The following is a 21,885-nucleotide window of genomic DNA, read 5'->3' on the forward strand; positions in this document are numbered from 1 at the left end:
GAGTTTTGCTGGGAGGATTGCAAAGCACTTGGAACAATCCTGTTTGGTGGGTGAAGCTATAAGGGAGTGTGCAGAGGTTGGGGTTGAGGTTTAGTGATTCCTGCTTTCCCTCTCCTGCTGCTTGCAGAGATGCTGTTGCTCCAGGCAAAGCAAAGAGGTGCAGTGCTAACCTTCAGAGAACCCCTTTGGGCTGCATAGTGCAAGAATAAAGACTGAAGAAAACCTTTTTTTCCACTTCGCTTTTCCTCTCCACCCTTTTAGGGATCAGACATAATTTATTGCCCCTCACCTCCAGCTGCCATTCAGCATTTGGCAAGCCCTTGTGTGGCAGCAGATTGCTTCAGCTGAGCATCAACAAGAGGCCAAAAGCAGCAGCTAGGGTGTGCCTGGGCTTCTGACACTCTTTTCCCTCTAATCACGAGTTTTAAAGAGGAATTTAGTTTTGAAACTGCTGTTGTCAGCTCTCTCATCTATTCTGCTGCCTTTATCTGCAGCAGATAAAGCACATAAATTGTCATCTCTTGACTGCCCAAGGTCAGACATGTCTCTGTAGACAAGAGCAGGTGTTGATTCTTTGGGGCATTTGACTTTTAAATTTCCTCTTCATCACCTTGCTTTAAAAAGCACTGCTCCAGGGATTGATTTCTCCTGTTGCTGTCCTTTCAGAAAGACACCCTGCAGCACTTCAGGGCTGCCTCTGTAGCCACCAATGGAGAGCTGCTGGGCTTCAGGGATGATCAGTATGGAAAAACCTGTGTGTTCCTCTCCTTGCTCTGTGAAAGCTCCCATTTAACCATTCAAGCAGAGTTCAGGACAAGTGGAGAGGTCACAGAGTATCAATAGAAAGACAAACCTGATGATCTTCTGTTCTTTTCTGATTGAGCTTTTTCAATCTTTAGAGTGCCTTTTCATTGTCTAATGCTGCTTTGAAATCAACCCCCTAAACTGAATGAACAGCTAACAGCATCCTTTCCTACTTTCATCAAAAGGCTGTAATGCCTTACTAGCCCAAAATACTCCTGTAATTTTCCACTTTCAGACTCTGCTTTCTACATCTCCCAAATCAGCAGGCACATTTGACTCCTCCATGCCATAGGAGGGACTGGTCCTTCGCTTCTGCAGGGCATTGCTGTGCAGCTAATTGGAGGTGGTCTCACACATCAGTCAGCTTCTGGGGGTTGGGGGGAAATCAGAACTGCACATTTTTTTTTTCATAATCTTCTCTTCACTAGAGACTTGATGATGTCCTGCCTTGCAGAAAATGCTGGGCTAAAAACCTCAGTGTGCTGTGCTTTTCCACTGCGTTGGTGTCCATCAAGGAATGAGTGTTGACTAAACGACTTGGGCTGCTCTTAGGTGTGGAAGGGGAGGGAAGCTTTCCATTAGCTTTGAACTGACACAATGGGGATGTCATATATGGGGGGGCATTTTTACTTTTACATTTTCCTCCAGATCATAAGAACAGTTGCACAGATTCAGATCAAAAGGCTATCTAGTCTGTAATGTCTTGCTGCTGAGAGAAGTCAGAAATAAGCCCACATGAAAGTACTTGCCCCTGTAGGTTCACAGAATCACCAAGGTTGGAAGAGACCTCAAAGATCATCAAGCCCAACCTGTCCCCACAGACCTCATGACTAAACCATGGCACCAAGTGCCACATCCAATCCCCTCTTGAGCACCTCCAGGGATGGGGACTCCACCACCTCCCTGGGCAGCCCATTCCAATGACGAATGACTCTCTCAGTGAAGAACTTTCTCCTCACCTCCAGCCTAAACTTCCCCTGGCACAGCTTGAGACTGTGTCCTCTTGTTCTGGTGCTGGCTGCTTGAGAGAAGAGACCAACCCCCTCCTGGCTACAACCACCCTTCAGGTAGTTGACAGAATCACAGTATCACCAAGGTTGGAAGAGACTTCAAAGATCATCAAGCCCAACCTGTCCCCACAGACCTCATGACTAAACCATGGCACCAAGTGCCATGTCCAGTCCCCTCTTGAGCACCTCCAGGGATGTGTCCAGTACTCAGCAGCTCATGAGTTACTTGAGACAGATGCAGTGTCCTTGTGTTTTATATCTGTTGATAGATTTTTTGCTTTCTTAATTTATTTATTTCTAAATGACCTTCTCAGCATGGTTAATTACCTCCTTGGCCTCTCAAATATCTCTTTAGATTGAACCTGGTTTTCAGACCCAGGATAAATTTTGCACAGATATTCTGAAACTGCTTCCTGAAGCCACCTGCATGACATCAAGCAAGTTGTGTTTTGGAAACAGCTGAGTCTTGTTGCCTGTTGATTCTGTAAGCATTTGAAATGTTACGATCATGTGAGTTGGAAGCAAACCATACATCTGTGGAGGTGTGGGAATCTGCAGGGTGTTGGTTTCTGACAGAGGTCTTGACTGAGGGATACAACATCCAGAATGAATATCACTTCCTTCTGAAAGGCAAGCCTCACTGATGCCATGACTCATCTTTCTGTTGAGTGTCACTGCTCTCCCCTTACCCTTGTCCTTGCCCCAGCTGTAGCCATTGCTTTCTTGTCCACTTGAGGTAGAGTCCTTTGCAGGGTAAGCACTTTTGAAGGCAGAAGAATTGCTTATGAACTGTCAGCACACAAACAAATACTGGGGTGAGAAAAGGTGGTGTGTGCAGTGAACACCTTTCAGATCATCTACCTGCTCTTTTGCTTTCAGAAGGTGTATGCAGACATGTCCCAGAAAAGGGAACAGTCACAGTTCTGGAAGGAACAGAAACAGTCCTGGTCATGTTTAAGGCCCTTCTGAGAAGGAGAGCAGAGGTCCTTAATGTTGTAATTGAAGTTCTGAAGAAATATGTGTCAACAAAACTTATCTAATTGAAATGAGAGCCTAATTACAGTAGGACATTTTTACACTGCATCATTTCAGTTCTTGGAGATCCCACATGAGAAGTGCAGGTATTCAGCAGTTCTGCAAATCAGAAAGTCAGTCAGTAGGTACTTACAGCCAGGACTGTTCAGGCAAAGATGCTTAATCAGACCTCATTAATATAAACAGACTGGGTTATGAAAACTTGTTTGTCTGTTGCTGAAAACAAGCTTGTTTGGGGTGCTCATTCCTGAATGTTTAGAACAGATGTGGAGTTGGAAACACTTATCAATAGGTAATAGAAACACTGGGTATGGCAAAGGTATTTTTCTCTCTGCATCTGTCAAATTTCTTTTGAAAGCTGTAGAATGCCCTTGCTTACCCAAGCTACTTGTAGAGCAAAGAGCTACAACTGTAAGGAGATGGAGCTTAGGCAGAAGTTAACCTGCTGTGATCAGCTGCAGACATTTTTATGAACTTGATAAAAGAACTCCTGAAATGTCATTTTTTTTCTTGCATATTTCACTGCTGATAATGCTCGTGACATGAGTTGTGTGGCTTAACAGTTTACTGCATGGGATCAGGAATTAAATTAACCTCCTTTATCTGTTCAGATGCAGAGCCCACATATCTCTGGGTCTGGTGAAAACATGCAAACTGATAAGCTCCATCCATTTTTGGGAGATAAAGTCCTCAAATTTGAATTTACAACGTGGAAGTCAGGCTTGCCAACATCCTTCACGTTCAGCAGAGGTTGTATGAGGGGGGATTAAAGCATTGTGCATCCTCTCAGGTTCAAAGATGCTTTCCAGAAGGCAGAATTCACACAGAATCACAGGATCAACTAGGTTGGAGGAGACCTCCAAGATCATCAAGTCCAACCAATCACCCAACCCTATGTAATCAACCAGACCATGGCACTAAGTGCCTTACCCAGGCTTTTCTCAGTACTATCACCTAGAAACATTTAACAGCTCTTTTCCCCTCTTCTTTGTCTCAGAGAAGAGCAAAAAGTACTGAGAAAAATAGTACTGCGACTCAGAAAATATTGGTGCCATGGATGTAAGTTTGAATCTGAACAGGAGCTCAATTTTGCCTGCTGCTTCTGCTCTTTTGTTTGCTTTTTATGGACCAAAGTTTTATCATGCATTCAGAACTTGCAGTACTGACAGCTTCTACATCATTGCTGAGTCAGCTGCACAAGGGTGAAAGATTTGTGCTCCTGCTGCCAGCACATGAAGACCTGCAACAGAAGGTAATGAAAATCCTTCTGAAGCTTTTGACCCTCACTGCTTTTTTTTCCCCCCCCTTCTTTTTATGTGGTGACCTCTAGTTTAAAAATGGATGTGGAAAACAAACGGATCATCATTTTCTGGTGGCAAGTATAATGTGGTGTGCTGTTCCTTAACTGGGATTTTCCTGGATGCCTGTGTCCTAAAGCCTTCCAGGCTGAACTGCATGGTTAATTCATTATTCACAATAAAACCCTTTCAGGGCGAGGGTAGACTGAGTTTGTGTGTTTCACTGCACGGATTACCTTACTGTCTTTAAGGATGTGGGAAGAGGGAGGGGGGATTGAGTTCTTTCCTACAGGCTGATGAAGCACAGGAGGCCACAGGCAGCTTGCAGATGTTAGTCAGTTAGAGGGTAGAAAGGCTCTGCAGAGGGACCTCGACCGACTGGACAGATGGGCAGAGTCCAATGGGATGGCTTTCAACAAGTCCAAGTGCCAGGTGCTGCACTTTGGCTACGGCAATCCCATGCAGAGCTATAGGCTAGGGTCGGAGTGGCTGGAGAGCTCCCAAACAGAGAGGGACCTGGGTGTGCTGATCGACAGCCACCTGAATATGAGCCAGCAGTGTGCCCAGGTGGCCAGGAGGGCAAATAGCATACTGGCCTGCATTAGGAATAGTGTGGCCAGCAGGAGCAGGGAGGTCATAGTGCCCCTGTACTCTGCTCTGGTTAGGCCGCACCTTGAGTCCTGTGTCCAGTTCTGGGCTCCTCAGTTTAAGAAGGACATTGAAACACTTGAGCGTGTCCAGAGAAGGGCAACAAGGCTGGGGAGAGGCCTTGAACACAAGCCCTATGAGGAGAGGCTGAGGGAGCTGGGATTGTTTAGCCTGGAGAAGAGGAGGCTCAGGGGTGACCTCATTGCCCTCTACAACTACCTGAAAGGTGGTTGTAGCCAGGGAGTGGTTGGCCTCTTCTCCCAGGCAAGCAGCACCAGAACAAGGGGACACAGTCTCAAGCTGTGCCAGGGGAGGTTCAGACTCGAGGTGAGGAGGAAATTCTTCACCGAGCGAGTCATTCGGCATTGGAACCGGTTGCCCAGGGAGGTGGTTGAGTCATCGACCCTGGAGGCGTTCAAGGGGAGATTGGACGTGGCAGTTGGTGCCATGGTCTAGTCATGAGGTCTGTGTTGATAGGTTGGACTCGATGATCCTCGAGGTCCTTTCCAACCTAAGTGATACTGTGATACTGTGATACTGTGATACTCAATTGCTGTAACAACTCACTTGTGCTTTGCTGCTCTTCCCTTGCCACTTACCTTTGCGAAGGATAGTTGAAGTGCAGTCTCTGATCCTTGCCAAAATCAGTGCATCTCTTCTGCTATCGATTCCTATGCTGTTTGAAAAACATAACTGCGCCCTGGCATAGCTTAAAACTGATTGAAATGTCACAGACTTCTTGGTTTTGATTCTGGAGCATTACATTTCTATTGCTAGGGGTCTGTTGCCCTGTCAAACAACAATGGCATTTACTGTGAGACACGTGTCAGAACCACATCTGAGTGAATGGCACTTCCACACTATGAAAGCAGGTTTAAAGCCTGATTTCTTTGTGTGTAACAAGACTCCATGACTGCTGGTGCATTACAGACTGTACAGATACCTAGTACAGCTGCTAAGAGGTGTCTGCAGTGTGTGGCAACATGTTGAAGGCAGAAAATAACTGCCCCAAATGTTTGCATCATCATAATTTCTGGCTTCCAAGCAGCACACATCTATCTCTGCTCCTTGCTTTGCACCTGAGACACACCTGTAGGGTAGAGACCAATATTATAGTAGAATTAGAGACAGCTGGAATTTTTTCCTACCTAAGCAAAGCAAGTACAATACATTCAAAGTGCCATACACATATATATATCTCATAACCAACTAATTATTGCACTTTATCTATCACAAAAGAATCTTGGTAGCACTATTCTAGAGCAGCAATAGTTACAGCTGTTTTTTCCAAGTGGTCACCTAATGATTTGTGTAGTTAGCCCTGTAGATGACCAGTTCTCTGAGAAAGAGTCCTGAGAGACATTCAAGATCAGGCTTGATGTGGCCCTGGGCAGCCTGATCTAGTTGGAGGTGCCCTGCTGGCTGCAAGTGGGTTGGACAAGATGACCTTTGAGGGTGCCTTCCAACCCAAGTTCAGTCTGTGAGTGGTGGGGGCATTTTCATAGTATCATAGTATCATTCAGGGTTGGAAGGGACCACAAGGATCATCTAGTTCCAACCCCCCTGCCATGGGCAGGGACACCTCACACTAGATCAGGCTGGCCAGAGCCTCATCCAGCCTGGTCTTAAACACCTCCAAGGTGAAAATGTTTTAATGCCACAAAAGAGCAATTTTAATGTAGTCACCCAGATGAGTTCAAACAACCTATGGCAGCAACTCTGTGTGCACATAATCTGTTCTGGGGGGTCAGCAGTGAGGGCATTGCAAAGTGGGGCAGGTTCCAGTGACTTCAATGAGCTTAGCAACAAATACCTCATTATCTCCTTAGACAGTGTCTACTCCTCCATACAGTGTCTGCTGTTGGTTTTAGAGACATCTCAAGGTGGTGACAGAATTTCTAAGCATTGCTAGCCTTGTGGCAGTTGGAATGCCAGTGGCATTTGCACATTCTGTGGCTTTCCTGTTCTGAAATCTCACCAGACTGTCAGAATAATTGGGACTCGATGATCAGTGCTGGGCCCTCTGCTCTTTAACATCTTTATTGATGATCTGGATGAGGGCATTGAGTCCATCATCAGTAAATTTGCTGATGACACCAAGCTGGGGACAGGAGTTGATCTGCTGGAGGGTAGAGAGGCTCTGCAGAGAGACCTTGACAGGCTGGACAGATGGGCAGAGTCCAAGGGCAGGAGATTGAACACATCCAAGTGCCAAGTCCTGCACATTGGCCACAACAACCCCATGCAGTGCTACAGGCTGGGGTCAGAGTGGCTGGAGAGCAGCCAGGCAGAGAGGGACCTGGGGGTGCTGGTTGATGGTAGGCTGAACATGAGCCTGCAGTGTGCCCAGGCAGCCAAGAGGGCCAATGGCATCCTGGCCTGCATCAGGAAGAGTGTGGCCAGCAGGAGCAGGGAGGTCATTCTGCCCCTGTACACTGCACTGGTTAGGCCGCACCTTGAGTACTGTGTCCAGTTCTGAGCCCCTCAGTTTAGGAAGGAGGTTGAGTTTCTGGAATGTGTCCAGAGAAGGGCAACGAAGCTGGTGAGGGATTTGGAACACAGCCCTGTGAGGAGAGGCTGAGGGAGCTGGGGTTGCTTAGCCTGGAGAAGAGGAGGCTCAGGGGTGACCTTATTGCTCTCTACAACTACCTGAAGGGAGGTTGTAGACAGGAGGGGGTTGGTCTCTTCTCCCAGGCACCCAGTACCAGAACAAGAGGACACAGTCACAAGCTGCATCAGGGGAGGTTTAGGCTGGATGTTAGGAAGAAGTTCTGTATAGAGAGAGTGATTGCCCATTGAAATGTGCTGCCCGGGGAGGTGGTGGAGTCACCATCACTGGAGGTGTTCAGGAGGAGACTTGATGGGGTGCTTGGTGCCATGGGTTAGCTGTTTGGGTGGGTTGGATTGGTTGATGGGTTGGACACAATGATCTTGAAGGTCTCTTCCAACCTGGTCTATTCTATTCTATTCTATTCTATTCTATTCTATTCTATTCTGTTCTATCCTATCCTATCCTATCCTATCCTATCCTGGAGGTCTCTTCCAACCTTGGTGACACTATGATACTGTAATAAATGATTATAGCTGTGGCTTATTTGAAAAATAAAATACAGAGGGAAGCTGACAAAAGGTGGAGGCCATCTGAGCAGAAGCAGTTCTGTTTCAAAGGACAATTAAGATTTCAAATAAGGGAAGTACTGGTAATTTGGGATAGAGTCAAATAGGAAATATCAAGACTTCCTCAGAAGTACTACTGAGGCCGGTGGAGCTTTGTGCATGAGTTATTTGCTGGGATTATTCTCCTCAAGCTGTAGCAGTGTCCTTGTTGAGATAATGAAATGCAGCAGGCTGTTGAGCAGGCACTGCACAGATAGCTCAAAGGCTGCTGGGGTGGAGGTGAGATCCAAAGGAAAAAAAATCAACCAGCCCACCAAACCCCCCAGGGAAATCGACAGCTTCATCAGCTTTTTGGCTGCTGGATGTGTTTGGAGGGCTGGTGGCAGAATGCACTTCAGGAAGCTACTGTGCCAAGCTAAATGCAGACATCGTTTCCTTAATCATGCTCCTCTTCTTTTCCTCACACAGAGGAGCACAACTCCGACTGGCTAAACTGAACTGCAGACTGGGAAAGCAGAAAGGGGGAAAGCAGCTGATGAAATGTGTGGGCTTTAGCATTTGAGGGGAGATCTGGTGTCCTGGGAAGGTGGAGGGGCGCTGTGGTGGGTGTGTTTGTGTTTTGTTTCAGCAACCAGAGTGTGGCTGTGCTCTCAGAAGTCACAATTAGTTCTCTGGGGTGGGGTGGGGGAGTGGGAAACGAAACATTATTTACATACCAGCAGCACTTCGTAGTTTGGCACTCTTTTTAGCACAAAATCATGGTCCTTTTAACATGTTCTATCACTTTTACAAGCTGATAAAGTGGGAGGGAGAGTCAGATGAGAAGACAATAAGGTGAAATTTCAACAAGAAACCTCCATCTGCAGGTTCCCAGGAGTCTGTTTCTTTAAAAAGATGTTTTCAAGATTGATTGGTATCAGGGGTGCAGTGCCATGTGATTCAGGTGTTACTATGGAGACCACTCTTTTAGATAGGATGTCAGAGACTGTAATTGTGCTTAAAAAATCCTGTACACAGCAGGATCACCTGCACGGAAATCAGCTGTAACCTCCCTCAGACCCAGGTCTGTCTGTGGAAATTTGCTGACTTGTGACTGCTAACCACTGAAGATTGCATGTGGGTATTTGGGGGAGATTTCTCTCCCCCTCTCCCTTTTGTGTGATGAACAGGCAACACTGGCTCTACAGTATCAAAGGCTAAATCCTTTTTGACCATCACCCCTCCCCAGCCCGTTTTGAGTTGATGTCTCTGTATCTCAGACCAGGAGAAAATGCTCAGTGGGTGCTCTGCTGATGTTTGCCAGGACCCAGTATTCCCCTTACCAACTCTAGTCAGTAGGGAGTGGGGAGTGGCTGTGATAAGGTTCAAAACAGGCTAGCCAGGGCAGTGGTGGAGTCCAAATCCCTTGAGGGGTTTCAAAGCTGTGCCAGGGGAAGTTTAGGATTGAGGTGAGGAGAAAGTTCTTCCCAGAAAGAGTAATTTGCCACTGGAATGTGCTGCCCAGGGAGGTGGTGGCGTCACAGTCCCTGGAGGTGTTAAAAAAGGGATTGGATGTGGCACTTGGAGCCATGATTTAGTTGTCAGGAGGTGTTAGGTGTTAGGTAATAGGTTGGACTTGATGATCTCTGAGGTCTTTTCCACTCTGGTTGATTCCATGATTCTATGAAAGCCTTGTAGCTGTAGTGCTGAGGGACATGGTTTGGTGGTGACCTGGCAGTGCTGGGTTAATGGTTGGATGTGATCTAAAGTGTCTCTTCCCACCTAAACCATTCTGTGAGTCTATCTGTAGAAGTCACTGACACTTAGCACTCTTCAAGAGTTAAGACTACAGAGTTGAGTATTTGGACCTGTTGTGTCCTGATGGTGTCTCTTAAGCCTGCAATTGCTGTTTTGAGTCTGATGAAATAAGCACTTTTGGCCCCAGCTGTGTGTAGTGCTTCCATAGGTGGCTTTGAGCAGGCAGCTGGGAGAATCAACCACTGGAGTGCTCCTGTGTGTTGGAGCTCTGCAGTGCCATGGTCTGTAGTGCTACAACCCGGAGCTAAAGTGGCATTTGATTGTATATTGCACTTCATTGATTTGACATTTCCCATTACTGTATTTGAGTTGTCTTTTGCTGGGGAGTAAGTGGGCTCTGATACAACAAATAAATGGAACACAGGCAGAGTTAACCACGAGTGTAGTTACCAGTCCTTTTAGCTGACTCTGTCATGTATCAGTGTGTTAAATATGTTGCCCTTTTAGAAGCCAGAGTTACTCCAGGGGTCAAATTCTTTAACAGAAGTTTCCCATTGACTTTTAATTATATTCATGAATGAATGTGAGATCAAGGGACTGTGAGGAACATTTCCAAAGCTGGAAACTACTGAAGCAGACCCTAATTTAGGCTTCAAGCAGTTGGAAAATTAAATACCCAAAGCAGATAAAGGACAGAAGAAGTCAGACTTTGCCTACCCCAGAGCACAAACTGGAGACTGGTTAAAGTCTGAGGGGATGGTTAAACGAGAGCATCTGTCCTTTCAAAGACCATGTTTGTTAATAAAGAAGTAACAAGCATCTGGACTGCCTGCTTCGCAGCTAACTGTAGAAACAAGACTAGAAAATGCCAGCCAAAGCTTCTACAGGCAGGAGAGTCAGACATTGAATTGTTTGGCATAACAGTGAGAGCTTCCACAGCTGGTTCCTTGCTTGAGAGAGCTGTGGCACAGGAAGTGACTTAACATGCTAAGTATTACCTTGGGTTTTGGTGTGTGTTTACTTCTGTTTTCCTGATTTCATGCTTCTCTGTGGGGAAAGCCTTTCCCTTCTGATTTTGCTGTGTTCCTCTAAGCAAAAGAAACAGGTGACAGAAAACCATCAGGGAATGACACTTGGTGCCAGCTCTATTTGGAATGACAAAGCATAGCACTGTGATCCAATCGGCATCACTGAGCCATGGTAGCATGGCTCCAGCAATTGGTGTGTTGGATTGGATGGGTACAAGCTCTTCAGGAAGGGCAGGCAGGGAAATGAGGTGAGGCTGTTGCCCTTTATGTCAAGGAACCAGCTAGAATACATGGAGCTATACCTGGCAAATGATGATGGGAAGATTGAGTGCCTGTGGGCCAGAATGAAAGGAAGGGTAGGAGACATGACAGTGGGGGTTTGCTACAGACCACCTGACCAGGAGGCCCCAGTGGATGAGGCCCTTCATAGACAGAGAGGAGTCACAGCTTGTTCACCTGGTCCTCATGGGGGACTTGAACCACCCCAACATCAATTGGAGAGACAACACAGCAGAACATAAGCCATCCAGGAGTTTCCTGCAGTGCATTGGTGATAACCTCTTCCTCCAAGCGACAGAGGAACCAGTGAGGAGAGGTTCTGTGCTAGAACTTGGTCTCACCAACAGGGAGGGGCTAGTGGGCAATGGTAACCTCATGGGCAGCCTTGGCTGCAGTGACCATGAGATGGTGGAGTTTAAGATCCTAAGGGCAGCGAAGAAGGGAAGCTCAGCAAGCTTGAAACTCTTGACTTCAGAAGATGTGACTTTCACCTCTCCTTTTCAAAGTGTCCACTGCTATATTTGCCTTGGTATCACCAGCAACATTCATCAGGGTACACATGATCCCATGGTCCATATGGCTTATGAAGATGTTAATCAGTGCTGGTCCCAGCACCCACCACTTACCAAACCTCTTAAGTGTGAAAGTGTGGTTGCTGAGTCACATTTTGGAAGCTGCAGTAGCAGTTCAGAAAACTCTTATCCTTTAGTGAGTAGAACCCCTGGAGAGCTGCAAGGATCTATAGTATAAATGCCTTTGAACTTTGAAAGAGAAAAGAGAGAGCCCATCAATAGACCTTTTGTATGTGTGTGTTTTCTTCACCTAGGCCAATTATAAAGAGCTAAAATCAACACATCAAATGTCAGGTTTGAAAGGGCATGTGAGGAAAGAAACCATTTGGGGCCATGGATGTGGTTCTGAGCACTGCCTGTACCAACACTGTCCAGTAAGACATCAGCTGGAGTAAAAGCATGGGTTTTGGTCTTCAGGTGAGCAACAGATTTGGAACAAGAGCATTTTAACTTGAGCTAACATTCACAAGTTTATTCTTCCCTGCTGATAGCAGGCATTATTTATTGAAGGGAGGAGGGATAGAAGGAAAGCAAATAGGTTGGAAAGGGGGCTAATGGGGTTCTAGCCTTACCCAGCATTATCCCATCTGGGTTATGTGTGTACACCAGCGTGGTGGCAACCACATGCTTCCTTCCTGCCACTGCAGCACAGGTAGGTGTGACCCTGACAACACTTTTTATCTCCCTTTATTCATCTTAGTCTCTTCAGATCCTGGTTCTTAATTAGAAACCCATTCTTGCTTTGCCTTGCCAGCTATGCTTGTAAAATAAATGAAGCACATCTCCTAACCAATGGCCAAGGACAGTTATGTTATTGAAGTTTCTGCTGGATAGTGTTAATTAAGCAAACCCAATAAAAGAGGCATGATCGACAAGCACAAGAAGAAAACTCATTTTGCAGATGGCTAAAAGCTTCAGGGAAGATTGCAGTTTCCCCTGTAAATTTGTGCTCTTTTCATTTCATCAGTGGCTGCTGCAGAATTGTTGACATGGAGGTTGAGAAGTGGCACACTTGCTTCTGCAGGATTTTGAAATCCGGTACTCTCTCCGTGACAAACCCTTAACAAATCCTTAACTGTGTCAAGATCACAGAATCATAGAATCAACAGGGTTGGAAAAGACCTCAAAGATCATCAAGTCCAACCTGTCACCCAACATCTCATGACTAACTAAACCATGGCACTGTCACGTCCAGTCCCCTCTTGAACAGCTCCAGGGACAGTGACTCCACCACCTTCCTGGGCAGCACATTCCAATGCCTAACAACTCTCTCAGTGAAGAACTTTCTCCTCACCTCCGGCCTAAACTTCCCCTGGAGCAATTTGAGACTGTGTCCTCTTGTTCTGGTGCTGGTTGCCTGGGAGAAGAGACCAACCCCCTCCTGGCTACAACCTCCCTTCAGGTAGATGAAGACAGCAATAAGGTCTCCCCTGAGCTTCCTCTTCTCCAGGCTAAACAACCCCAGCTCCCTCAGCCTCTCCTCACAGGGCTGTGCTCAAGGCCTCTCCCCAGCTTCTTGCCCTTCTCTGGACACATTCAAGTGTCTCAATGTCCTTCTTAAACTGAGGGGCCCAGAACTGGACACAGGACTCAAGGTGTGGCCTAACCAATGCTGAGTACAGGGCACAATGACTTCCCTTCTCCTGCTGGCCACACTATTTCTGATACAGGCCAGGATGCCATCGGCCTTCTTGGCCACCTGGGCACACTGCTGGCTCGTGTTCAGCCAGCTGTCAACCAGTACCCCCAGGTCCCTTTCTGTCTGGCTGCTCTCCAGCCACTCTGACCCCATCCCGTAGCTCTGCATGGGGTTGTTGTGGCCTCAGTGCAGCACCTGGCACTTGGACTTGTTGAATGCCATCCTGTTGGACTCTGCCCATCTTTGTGTTATTTTTCTAATAACTTTCTGGAGCAGCATTTTTTTCCCCCCTCTAATTAGTTCCTGTGGAACAAGCAGTGGTTCTCTGTGCCCTTTGCAAAGTTTGTACTGGGTGTCATGAAGTTTTATTGCTTAATTTGGAAGTGCAGGGGGAATAATCTTCATCCAGGAGAGAATCTGGGGAAGAAAAGGTTATGCTTGGCAAGTGCTGAACTGTTGGCTAGATTGGGGTAGGCTTTTAGTGTGGTTTCATTCTATACCCAAATAAATACCTGTGTGATTTGAAGGCTGCCTTAATCAAACAAATCATTAAACCAAATTATTTCCTTTTTTTTCCCCTCTTCTTTTTATGTCTAGGTTAAACAAGTAAAATAGAGCTGACACTGTACAAACCAGGAATATGCACCTAGGCAAATTAATTTCTGGTTCTGCTACCTGACTTTATGGTCACTCTGCAACTGTCCCATTTTCACTTTAATAACTAAATAATTGGCTGAGGTGAACAGGTTGTGGTAAGACCCCTACCTCAGTTGCCCTGGTGTACACCCATGGGTGAACTGACCCTTGAGAAATGTCAAGTGGAGACTATCCTGACTGTACAAAACATTGAGTCATTTCCTCAACCAAAAAGTTAATTGCTTCTTCAAGTGTTCCTTTCCTTTTTTTTTAACCCCCTGCTGATGATCTCAGCACACAAGAAGCTTTTGTTATTTGTATAGCTCCAAATTGTTGCAGCCTTTTGGATGTTGACAAGCAGGGAGGCTTCTCCAGTGGCAATTTGCTTCTCTGCTATTTGTGTGATGGTTGGTTGTTTTTGAGGAGAGAGTGGAAGCCAGAGCTACTTGCTGGATGTTCCTCTCTGTGATTGAATGGAATAGGATAGGATAGGATAGGATAGGATAGGATAGGATAGGATAGGATAGGATAGGATAGGATAGGATTGAAATTGAATTGAATTGAATTGAATTGAATGGGATTGAATTGGATGGGATTGAATTGAATTGAATTGAATTGGATGGGATTGAATTGGATGGGATTGAATTGAATTGAATTGGATTGAATTGGATGGGATTGAATTGAGTGGAATGGAATGGAATGGAATTGGATTGAATGGGATTGGATGGGGTTGAATGGGATTGGATTGGATTGGATTGAATTGAATTGAATTGACCAGGTTGGGAAAGACCTTCAAGGTCATCAAGTCCAACCTATCACCCAACACCACCTAATCAACTAAACCATGGCACCAAGTGCCTCATCCAGGCTCTTCTTAAACACCTCCAATGATGGTGACTCTACCACCTCCCTTGGCAGCCCATTCCAATGGCTAAATTGCCCACTGCTGGGGCAGTGGCTTTCTCCTGCAGGTCATTCCCAGCCCCTCTTCAAGAAGGACCATGCTGTGGGGCTGAAAGCATACCTGAACCATGAACTTTAAGGTACTTAGCATTTGGGGGGGGAGGCAGAACTGGGCATATTGCCAAGAAGCTATACTAGATGAGCCTCTTCCCTTGCAGGCTGCTCAGTTCTCCAAGCAAATCAGCTATCACAGAATTAAGCAGCACAATTATTTCCAGGTAGCTATCTTGTCCAGTGTGAAACTCTGCAGGTGCTGAAATGTTAAGTCTGTTGTGGACATTTTGAAAGCAGATGTGATGAAGTAGTTGGATGTTACCAAGTCAGATAGCAGAATGCTACTGAACAGACATGGCTTGCTTGCTTACATGGTGTCCAGGCATGTTTGGGGTGACTGCAGCAGCAGTGCTGGTGCAGAGATTCACTTGGGAAGATGGAGAATTTGTTTTGTGATATAGTCATTAAGGACTCAATTTTGTAACAGAAGCGCCCTGAATGGCAAGGCTGAAGTCCAGAAGTCCTACCTGTAAGGCATGTGCTCCTGTATGTCAGTTTGTAGTCTGTTTGTTTATTTGAAATATACTCAAGTTTTGTTTCCCTTTTGGCAACAGTTCAGCTCTCCCTTGGCATTTTGTGGTTGTCAGCTGAAAGCCAGACACTGAGATCATGTTCTAGCTGTTTCTGGGTGTCTCTGGTATTCATCAGCCCCTTTCTGCTGTCCTGTAAGTAGCTTTTTTCTTACCTTCTTGTTTGCTGTATTCAGCTGTTTGTGTTCTCTACCTCTTTTAGGCTGTTAAAAATATTTTAACAGGGTTTCATAAGCATCTCTCATTCCCAATGAACTTTGGTTTAAGAGCTTTGCTTTGTCTCCATGCTGCCTTGAGCAAATTGAGCTAACAGAGAAGTTCTCCTTTATTTAAACATTTGCAACCTTGCCAATGTTCTCTTGCTTGCTGGACTTTACACTGTGAAAGTTGTCTTTGCCTTCCTAGACTCTCCTTTGAAACAGCAGAGTAGGCATATTGTTTGCTGTAATAAATGTGGTTACATTAAAACCTGAAAAGACTCATAAAGATGCTGCAGGCAGTGGAACATCTCCCATGTGAGGAAAGGCTGAGGGAGCTGGGGCTCTTTAGCTTAGAGGAGCCTGAGGGGTGCCCTCATCCATGTTTATAACATGCAGGGCGGTGTTGGGAGGATGGAGCCAGGCTCTGCGCAGTGATTCCAATGGTAGGACAAGGAACAAAAGGTGCAAGCTGGAGCAGAGGAGGTTTCATGTGAACATATAGCAAACCTTTTTCACTGTGAGGTTTACAGAGCCCTGGAGCAGGCTGCCCAGAGAGGTGGTGGAGTCTCCTTCTCTGGAGACATTCAAAACCCACCTGGATGTGTTCCTGTGTGACCTGCTCTAGGTGATCCTGCTCTGGCAGGGGGAGTGGACTAGATGATCCTTTGAGGTCCCCTCCAACCCCTAATATTCTGTGACTGTAGATTATGTGTTCAGATTTTGTTCTTTGGCTGCATCTGTCAGTGCTTTAGGGAGTTCCCTGATGAGAAGTACAGAAAGGGTTCTGCTTCTCCACGGGTCCATCTCTTCCTCCTTCAGAGGGGAAGAATGATTCAGCAGGCAAAGCTGTTCCTGTAGCCCTCCAAACACATAAATCTGAGGGACTCTCTAGAGAGTAGTGCTAAAACCTCTAAGGCAGGAACAAATCTTGCTCTTTTTTCCTCCCTTCCTGTGAGAATAAATGAGCAGGGGTTTTGTTGAGGTTTATCTGCAGAAGTTTCTTTTCTGTCAGCTCTATCCTAAACCTCTGTTTCATTGTACAAATGTGTGGTGGTTTTGTTGCTAAGGATCAGAATATGACCTATAGAGATCCAAAATGAGTGTAGCATGGCTGTCTGGTTAGTGAAAGGTCATGTCTGTTCAGCTGCAGTCAAGAAAATTCAGAAGCACTTCTGTAATTTTTTTGAGCAAAGTGAAAAATCTAAAGCAAACCTTTTTGGGTGCTTGTTCTAAAGTAAGCCATGAAAATGTAGCAGAGAAGACCAGAGAATAATGTTTCCCTTGGTGGCTGTAGTCTTTTGTAGCTCTTGAAGAAGAACACAAAAAAGAGTCATAGAATCATAGAATCAATAAGGTTGGAAAAGACCTCAAAGATCATCAAGTCCAATCTATCACCCAGCAGCTCATGACTACTAAACCACGGCTCCAAGTGCCACGTCCAGTCCCTTCTTGAACACCTCCAGGGATGGTGACTCCACCACCTCCCTGGGCAGCACATTCCAATGGCCAATTACTCTTTCTGTGAGCAACTTTCTCCTCACCTCCAGCCTAAACTTCCCCTGGTGCAGCTTGAGACTGTGTCCTCTTGTTCTGGTGCTGGTTGCCCCCTGAAATTACACCATCTGCAGTTCTCCATTCAATACTCTAGGGAGTAGTTGGAAGCTCCACTCATCTCTAGTGCAGAGTGGAGCTTAGAAAGAGGGAATCCACCACCTCTAAGGATGTATCTTTGAGGTCTTTTCCAACCTTGGTGGTTCTCTCTGTGTGTGTATGCTCATCAGGAAAGCATGGCAGCATCCTTCTTGGTTTTCACCTTTTGAAGATAAAGGGCTTAATGCAGTAGTAAATGCCAGTGCATACAAGAAGAAATGAATGTTTTGAGTTCTGCAGTAAGAGCAGCATAAGCCTCCCCAAAGATCTGTACTCATCAGTAAGTATCACTTCCAGGATTTAGTTTTGAGAAGCTCAACTCCAGACTTCCACAAACAAAACTCCTGTGGCATTTCCGCTAACCAATACACTTGGGTCTGTGTGCTTCTGGGAAAGATGTGTCATGGTGGAATGGAATGGAATGGAATGGAATGGAATGGAATGGAATGGAATGGAATGGAATGGAATGGAATGGAATGGAATGGAATGGACCAGGTTGGAAGAGACCTTTGAGATCATTGAGTCCAACCTATCATCCAACACCATCTAATCAACTAAACCATGTCAGCAAGTGCCCCATCGAGTCTCTTTCTAACATAGTTTCATAGTTTCATTCAGGGTTGGAAGGGACCACAAGGATCATCTAGTTCCAACCCCCCTGCCATGGGCAGGGACACCCCGCACTAGATCAGGCTGGACAGAGCCTCATCCAGCCTTCTCTTAAACACCCCCAGGGATGGGGCCTCGACCACCTCCCTGGACAACCCATTCCAGGGTCTCACCACTCTCATGGTGAAGAACTTCCTCCTCACATCTAGCCTGAATCTCCCCACCTCCAGCTTCATTCCATTCCCCCTAGTCCTATCACTACCTGAGATCCTGACACCTCCAGTGATGGTGAAGGTGTCATCCAAAATGGACTTGGTGTTGATTTTAGTTTGTCTAGAAGCAGAAGCATCAGTTTGTAAAAAGATTCATTTGATGAGGAGGCTGAAGGGAGACCTCAGGACTCTCTACAATTACCTGAAGGGAGGTTGGAGCAAGGAGGGGCAGCCTTTTCCTGGTTGCAAGCGACAGAACTAGAGGAAATGGTCGCTGTCTGCACCAGGGGAGGTTTAGGCTGGATGTTAGGACATATTTCTTGACTGGAAGGGTTCTCAGACATTGGAATGGTCTGTCCAGAGCAGTGGTGGAGTCACCATCCCTGGGGGTGTTCAAGCAGTGTGTGCACCCGGCGCTTAGGGACATGGTTTAGCATTGACCCTTGAGTGCTGGCTCGAGGGTTGGACTGGCTGATCTTTGAGATCTCTTCCAAGCAGATATATTCTGTGATTCTGTGACAGTGCCTGTGCTTTTCTCCTTCTTTCCCTTCCTGTGGGCAAAATGGGAAACAAATGCACTTAGGAAGAATTTGCATAGGGAAAAAAAAATAAGAGGGATTAATTTTCACTGCCAGGTGTCTGATAATAATAATACAATAATAATGATAATGAGGATATAATGGTAATAATAATAATAATAATAATAATAGTATAATCATCATCATCATCATCATCATCATCATCATCTTTAGATGTTTTGGTAGCAGGGCAAGTTTACTGAAGGATCATTTACCAAAATGTAAAATACTTTTCAAGCCATCTGCCTTAATCGGAGAGATTTTAAACTGAATTCATTTTAAATACAGCAATGCTATGTGGAAATTATCTCTCTGCCAGCCTAGTAGGTGCCTTGGAAGTGACAGTTTGGTGTTTATTCCTGGACAACAGAGAAGCTATAATAGCTGGGGGCAAGGATTTGCTTTTAGAGCTTCCTTCTTTTTTTTTTGAGTAATAATTTTCCTCCATTGCCAAGTAAGCTCAGGGAGAACATCAAACAATTTCCTTACTGTATTTTACTAGAATTTTGATCAAAAATAGATCTGATTTGTCAACAATGGCAACAAGGCTGGTGAGAGGCCTTGAACATAAGCCCTATGAGGAGAGGCTGAGGGAGCTAGGATTGTTTAGCCTGGAGAAGAGGAGGCTCAGGGGTGACTTCATTGCCCTCTACAACTACCTTCTCCCAGGCAACCAGCACCAGAACAAGGGGACACAGTCTCAATCTGCGCCAGGGGAGGTTTAGACTCCAGGTGAGGAGAAAGTTCTTCATGGAGAGAGTCATTCGTCATTGGAATGTGCTGCCCAGGGAGGTGGTTGAGTCACTGTCCCTGGAGGCGTTCAAGAGGGGATTGGATGTGGCACTTGGTGCCATGGTCTAGTCATGGGGTCTGTGTTGATAGGTTGGACTTGATGATCCTCGAGGTCCTTTCCAACCTTAGTTATACTGTGATACTATGATACTGTAACTACAACCATAGTCTACGTAGTCTAAAACCATGAGGCACTAAGCTGGGAAGGTTGTTCCAATGTCTCAGGCTAAGGGCACTGGAAGGTAATAGAGATGATTCATACTTTCATAAAATAGAAGTATATTGAAAGGCTAAAGAAATGAAACCAAATGAATCCCAGGTGTAATTCCCCTGACTTGTTTAGGCTTGTAATTACTATGAATTTCACCTATTAGACCTGTTCTCCTAGGGAAAAAAAAAGAGGCACTCTGCAACAGCATGAAAGTCAGGGAGGTTTATAAATTGCTGTGATCGATGGTATCCTTTCAGCAGAGACAGAGAGGAAACAAATGGAGTCATCTAAAAATAGGAAGGCAAGAGCAAGTCTGGTGCTGCAGAGAAACCCTTCACCTGAAGCGTAAAATTAATCCCAAATAAGTTGCACAGAAAAAAGTTCTTCGTGTGTACTGTAGCTAATCATGTAGCCTGTTTCCATTAGTCCTCAAGAGATTGTGGGTTCAGGGTTATTTATTCTTGTTTGTTTTGTCTGAGATTCTCTTTCATTGGTGCTATTCAGTGGAACAGGATGGAGCTGGCCTATTCCTGGAAAATTGCAGGACAAGATGCTCTCAGATATTTGCGGCCTCATACTCCCTGTTCTGTGGAAAATTTTGCTGCTCTTGCCCCAGCCTCAGGGTTTTCTGGCAGAGGTGGAAATTTGAGATTTGTCTTGTTCTGATGCCTTCTGGCTGTGTGTGCCTCACAGAGGCACAGAATGTTAGGGCTTGGAAGGAACCTCCAGAGACCATCCAGCCCAACCCGCCTGCCTAAGCAGGGTCACCCAGGGCAGGCCACACAGGAACACATCCAGACTGGTTTTCATAGTTTCATAGTTTCATTCAGGGTTGGAAGGGACCACAAGGATCATCTAGTTCCAACCCCCCTGCCATGGGCAGGGACACCCTACACTAGATCAGGCTGGACAGAGCCTCAGCCAGCCTGCTCTTAAACTCCCCCAGGGACGGGGCCTCGACCACCTCCCTGGACAACCCATTCCAGGGCTTCACCACTCTCATGGTGAAGAACCTCCTCCTCACATCTAGCCTGAATCTCCCCACCTCCAGCTTCATTCCATTCCCCCTAGTCCTATCACTACCTGATATCCTGAGAAGTCCTTCCCCAGCCTTCCTGTAGGCCCCCTTCAGATACTGGAAAGCAACAATTAGGTCACCTTGGAGCCTTCTCTTCTGCAGACTGAACAGCCCCAACTCCTTCAGTCTGTCCTCAGAGGAGAGGTGCTCCAGCCCTCTGATCATCCTTGTGGCCTTTCTCTGGACATGTTCCAGCACCTCCACGTCCCTTTTGCAATAGGGGCTCCAGAACTGGACACAGTACTCCAAGTGGGGTCTCACCAGGGCTGAGTAGAGGGGGAGGATCACCTCCCTCGACCTGCTGGCCACACTTCTCCTGATGCAGCCCAGGATCTGATTGGCTTTGCGGGCTGCAAGTGCACATTGAGAGCTCATGTTGAGCTTTTTGTCCACCAGCACCCCCAAGTCTCTCTCCTCAGGGCTACTCTCCAGCTCTTTTGTAAGTCTCTAGAAAAAGAAGTTCCACAACCTCTCTGGGCAGCCTGTTCCAGTGCTCTGACACCCTCCCAGTAAAGAAGTTTCTCCTCATGTTGAGATGGGAATTCACCATCTCTAAGGATGTATGCTCCTCAGGGAAGCATGGCAAACATCCTTCTGATTTTTCACCTTTTGAAGATAAAGGGCTTCATGCAGTAGTAAATGCCAGTGCATACAAGAAGTAAATGTTCTGAGTTCTACAGCAAGAGCAGCATAACCCCCCAAAGGTCTGTACTCATCAGTCAGTATCACTTCCTGGGTTTTGTTTTGAAAAGCTCAACTCCAGACTTCCACAAACATGTGAAAACCCTGCAGCCTCTGACTATCAAGTCACAGACATTTTGGTGAGGACAAATAATGAGGAACTGTAGCAGCAAGTGTCTCATCCACTGGAGACAACTTGTAGCTCCAAATCTGAGTGGGGCAAATCTGACCCAGGGATGTGTTCCTGAAGGTTCAAAGAGCACATTCCTGGTGCTGTCTGCTGTCTGATCAGATTTCAATGGAAGAAACCGAAGCCTTGCAATTCAAGTTAAGCACTGCGTAAGTGCAAGACCAAACTGTAAACCTAAACTATCAGGACATAGAATCAGAGAATTGTTAGGGTTGGAAGGGACCTCAAGAATCATCCAGTTCCAACCCCCCTGCCATGGGCAGGGACACCTCACACTAGATCAGGTTGCTCAGAGCCACATCCAGCCTGGCTTTAAAAACCTCCAGGGATGAGG

General features: G+C 46.1%; 1 protein-coding gene across 5 annotated transcripts in view; it reads left to right on the forward strand.

The window, feature by feature from the left end:
• PKIB (cAMP-dependent protein kinase inhibitor beta) overlaps window positions 1–21,885 on the forward strand; it is a 53,621-nt gene that overhangs the window by 17,748 nt on the left and 13,988 nt on the right. For 3 of the 5 annotated variants that reach the window (XM_068162325.1, XM_068162326.1, XM_068162324.1), the window contains exon 2: window positions 15,375–15,485. The exons of the other annotated variants lie outside the window; for them this stretch is intronic. The gene's annotated coding sequence lies outside the window, so the exon portion shown is untranslated. The remainder of the gene's footprint in view (window positions 1–15,374; window positions 15,486–21,885) is intronic. 5 annotated transcript variants of the gene reach the window in all.

This window comes from Melanerpes formicivorus, unplaced genomic scaffold (assembly GCF_026170545.1).
Source record: "Melanerpes formicivorus ecotype bairdi unplaced genomic scaffold, bMelFor1.0.p_v2 SCAF_63, whole genome shotgun sequence".
Classification (NCBI taxonomy): Eukaryota; Metazoa; Chordata; class Aves; order Piciformes; family Picidae; genus Melanerpes; species Melanerpes formicivorus.